The sequence below is a fragment of the Rhamphochromis sp. 'chilingali' genome (genome assembly GCF_963969265.1).
Source record: "Rhamphochromis sp. 'chilingali' genome assembly, chromosome: 1".
NCBI classification, from domain to species: domain Eukaryota; kingdom Metazoa; phylum Chordata; class Actinopteri; order Cichliformes; family Cichlidae; genus Rhamphochromis; species Rhamphochromis sp. 'chilingali'.
This window is the reverse complement of record NC_137929.1, coordinates 37,781,076-37,786,139: the sequence shown is the minus strand read 5'-3', so window position 1 is coordinate 37,786,139 and position 5,064 is coordinate 37,781,076.

Genomic DNA, 5,064 nt, shown 5'->3' with positions numbered 1-5,064 from the left:
TCAATCACAGGGTGCACGGTTCAACAACAATTCAAAGCGGGTCCTCCTTTATTTCTTTTCTCCTTTCATAGTTTTGAGTGTTTTTGCAGGCCAGCAGGGCGGAATGTGTCCCGGCAGTCTTCTTGGCAGGTGGAGCAGAAACACGCCTACCAACAAAAAAGCTCTGCAGGCAAGCCCACATTTATATGTACATAAAAATAAAATCCACAGAGAATCACGCAATGCTGCTGCAAGTGATGTAAAAATGCTCATTTACTTAACCACGCAGTAAAAAACACAGTTTGTAGCGTTTTTATTGCATTAAACCTCTTGGAAAAAAGCTGAATCAGTTATAATCTTACTACTAAGAATTGACTACTTCTTCGTCCCAAACCTTATTTTGCCATCAGTTACGTTTAGCTCGATTGGTAACATAGTTATATCAGACCATGCGACAGTTTTCCTTCATTGCAACGTCAGGAATCCGCCCCCCAGGATAGCCATTGGCACTTTGACCCCTCTATCCTGTACGATCTTGGATTGACAGTTCTTGTTAATTAATACACCCTCCACGGATAACCCGTCGTTACTCTGGGAGACATTAAAGGCCTACTCAAGAGGTCTCATTATTTCATATACTAAAGGTAAGAAGCGTAGACAAGCAGAGCAAAGGAAGGTTTTGGAATCCAAGCTAAAACACACAGAAGGAGATTATCTTAAAAAACCTTCTAAGGGTAAACTCAAAGAAATTTATGCTCTATGCTCGGCATTAGACTGTCTACTGACAAAAGATGCAGAGACTAAAATTAGATTTGCTAGGCAAATCCAAGATGTAAATGGTAAACAGTTTTTTGACAACACCAGTATTAATAATATATTTAGAAATTTCTATGAAGACCTTTATAAACCACAAATTCAGACTAATACAGCAGACCTATTGGATGTATTTTTTGCCCCTCTTAACCTTCCCAGGGTGTCTGGAGACCAGAACCTCAAATTGGACTCTCCCATATCAAAACAGATGCCATTAAAGAGCTGAAGGCTGGCAAAGTAGCAGTACCAGACGGACTATGTGCCGAGTTTTATAAAGAATTCAGAGAAATTTTAGCTGGCCCGCTGCTGAACATGTACAATGACTCCTTTAAAAAGGGTCTCTTGCCCAATTCTTTAAGGGAAGCCAATATATCCCTTATACTTAAAAAAGGTAAGCTACCTGAAGATTGTGCCTCCTACAGGCCAATCTCTTTGTTGAATGTGGATCTGAAAATCCTCTCCAAGATATTAGCAAAACGTCTGGAACTTTTACTCCCCTCGCTTATTAATGAGGACCAAACGGCTTTCATTAAAGGGCACAATTCATATAATAACATGCGTAGGTTGTTGAATATGATCCAGTTCTTCCAACAAAAATCTCTGCCTGGTGTGGTAATTTCCCTTGATGCCGAGAAGGCATTTGACCGTGTTGAATAGTCTTACCTGTTTTTTACACTACACCAATTCGGTTTCAGTGGAAACTTTATAAACTGGATTAAGTTACTTTATAACAATCCCTGCTCTGCAGTCCTCACAAACGGGGTGCAGTCCTCCAACTTCCGGATACTGAAGGGAACCAGACAAGGCTGCCCCCTCTCCCCTTTGCTCTTTGCCCTAGCCATAGAGCCATTGGCAGAGGCAGTACGAGTTCAGACGGAGATACATGGTCTATCTGTAGGACAAAGACAGCATAAGATTACTTTGTATGCTGATGATGTACTTGTTTTGTTGACTCGGCCGGAAACATCAGTCCCCTCACTGGTTGAAACTATTATTAAGTTTAGTGAAATCTCAGACTAGAAAATTAATTTCAATAAATCAGAAGCGATGCCATTGGGCAGTCTGAAACAAAAACCACGGGCCCCTTCTCCATCTCCCTTCACTTGGTCCCCACAGGGCTTTACGTATCTGGGGATTAGGGTCACACTTGCCTTTGAACAGATGTATAAAAGTAACTTTACCCCCCTATTTGAGCAGGCCAAATTAGATCTGGAGAGATGGAAGTCCTTACCGTTATCCTGGCTCGGTCTTCTGAAATGAATATTCTACCCAGGCTACTTTACCCAATACAGATGGTTCCGACCCTTTTCCCACATAAAACTATCCTAACTCTAAATGGCTGGTTTAGCTCCTTTGTTTGGGCAGGGAGGAAACCTCGTCTTAAAATATCCACGTTATGTTTTCCATCCTCAAAAGGGGGCCTTGATTTTCCAGATATAAGGAAGTATCAGCTGAGCACCCATGCGTATAGCTGCCGACTGGGTATACTCCTGTCTGGTTGGATATTGAGAGCTCTATGTCTAACTTCCGTTTGAAAAGTTTGCTTTTTGTGGGGAAACTTAAGACCTTAACAACGTTCTGTAGCAACCCACTCACATTATCTACTATTAAAGGCGAATGGCTCAAAAACTAGAAGGAAGGTCTCACTTAACATCTCTTTTCACTCCCTTATCCGATTATCCTCTTTTTTTGCCTGGGACCACTGACCCCAGCTTTCGGAATTGGGCTGCGAATGGTATTTCTACCTTTTCTGACTTAATGGACGGGTCTAACCTTATGTGCTTTTACCAGCTAATCAATAAATACAACATTCATAGGCATGACTTCTTTAGATATTTACAAGTGAGGGACCATATACAGAGGGCTACAACAATACTCACTAATTAAACCGTCTCTAAATGTGAAAAGCAGATATTTCAGCCAAATCTCAGAACTTCTATAAAAATTTGTTATGGCCTGTTAACAGAATTTGGGGTCACTGACACAACCTATTTGAAGAGCACTTGGGAAAAGGAATTACATATAGAGATCAGTGACGAAGTCTGGGAGAATGCTAAATCTCTGAGCGTGTCTAATAAAGTATAGGCAATCCAAATTTAAATCCTACACAGAGCTCACATATCACCTTCTCAATGCCATAAATACAATTCAGACCTTTCTCCGCTGTGCCCTAAATGTAAAATAGAGGTGGGCAACCTCACGCACTGTCTATGGTCCTGCCGGAAAATACAATAATTCTGGTTTCTCATAAAGTGTGAATTGGATAAGATCTTCACCACTGACACTGAATGCAATCCACTGTGTATGCTACTTGGAGTGGCAAACGACAAAATCAGGGGGAAGTTTGGAAAGCAGCTCTATGCACTGTTAACATTCTGTGCAAGGAAATGTGTCCTCTTGAACTAGATCACGGACACGGCCCCATCTAAGACTCAATGGCTAACATGCAGGCTACATAGTAGGGACAAAAGGTTTCATAAAATATGGGACCCATTTATTATTTATGTCGGTTTGGATATTTCTGCTATTTTCTCAGGGGCCCTGGTATAATGCAAGCAGATCACTGCAATACACATATATGTATTGCTAATCGTATCTCATAATCAAAATGTCTGGATTTTCCATTGATTTCTCTGTATTCATGAGCCGGGTTGCCAGTCTGTTTGTTTTGTTTTGTCTGTTTTGTTTTGTTCTGCTATGTTGGTTTTGTTTTGTTTAATCTTGGTGTCAGTGTAAAGTTTAAAACTCAATAAACACACAGTTACAAAAATCTTACTACTGCCTTAAAATATTTTAAAATGTAATATAGCAATATTATTATTATTAATAATCTCTGCAAAGGATGTGCTTCCCCAGTAAATTCCTCTGTGGTGCTAAACAGAAGATAATGTAGCTCCAACTTGCCAAGCTCTGAAAGTCTGTTCACCACAGGTGGCAAAAGTACACACATTAGTCCCATACAAGTAGAAGTACACATACTTTAACAAAAAAACAAAAAACCTCTGGTAAAAGTGAAAACGTACAGGCTCTGAAATCTACTTAAAGTATTAAAGTAAAAGTAACTCTTTGTAGGACATTTATATTGGCTTAAAAATTTTTTTTAATTATTTCTTTATTTATGCCAAGCTTTCTTGACCTCTTGTCATATTAATGCCATGATACAATTATATTAATACTGGGGATATCAGTCATTATTTCAAGTTAAATTCTTACTAATGAATGTATTTGGTTTGAACGTCAGCTTTGTAGAAAACAAGAGAATAAAGGGAATAATAATAACTAGCTTGATGTTGCCTGCATTGTAGATGGGTGACTTTGGCTCCACATCTAAACAGAAAAATGAGTCAGGGGTTAAAGTGGGACTCAGATTGGTTGCAGTGGCGCCGTGTGGTGGAAAGAATCACTTAGAAATTAGTCACAATAATTTCTGTTGTGAGCGCCAGTAGATTTTTCTGTGTACAGGCTGTGATCAGCTGATGCTTTTTGTGGATTTAGCTAACTGGATTAAACAAGCTATCAGATGTTACGTGACTTGTCTTGGCTGACCTCTAACCCCTGGAAAATGTAAAGGTGGAAGTCAGTGTCTGAATCTGATCAGCATCAACAACTTTAATTTAATCTGATGTCTGATGCACTTCATGTAACCTAACAGTGACCCCCAACATACTTAGGGTAATTAGCACAGTACTGCAAACTAATCAGATTATCTTACACTAAACTCCTGAGAATTTTCATGCAAAGTTAGTACATTTCAAATATGTTTTGCAGTAAGAATGCTAGTTGTATGTGACCTTTTATTTCAAGCACGAGGTAATTATTTGTTTATCAAATGGACAGAAACAACAGGAAATGGACAATTTTGTTAATAAAATTAAAACAGATTAGATTTAGAGCCTGGAAAATCCCTGATTGTTGAAGTGCATTCTGGGATACCTGGCTGCCCCAGTTCCCCACCTCCACCTCCACACTGCACCAGCCTCTAGACAGTGACGCCTCGTCACTGGGTCGGAGTCCACCATCACTCAGAGCTGTTGAGTAAGCTTTATTCAAAGGGCTCTGACTGAGTATGATTACTATGTTTTGTAATAGGTAATAGTATGTTTTCTTTTATTTCTGTCCATTTAATTAAAACAAAAAACAAAAAAACAACTTTACTAGCTAGAGCCAAAGGAAAGTCATCAGTGTTGTAGTAAAATTAATTTTGCTAAACTTTTTTTTTTTAAACTAAACTGTTGCATGATTTATTCAAGTATACAGTTTCTTGATCATCAA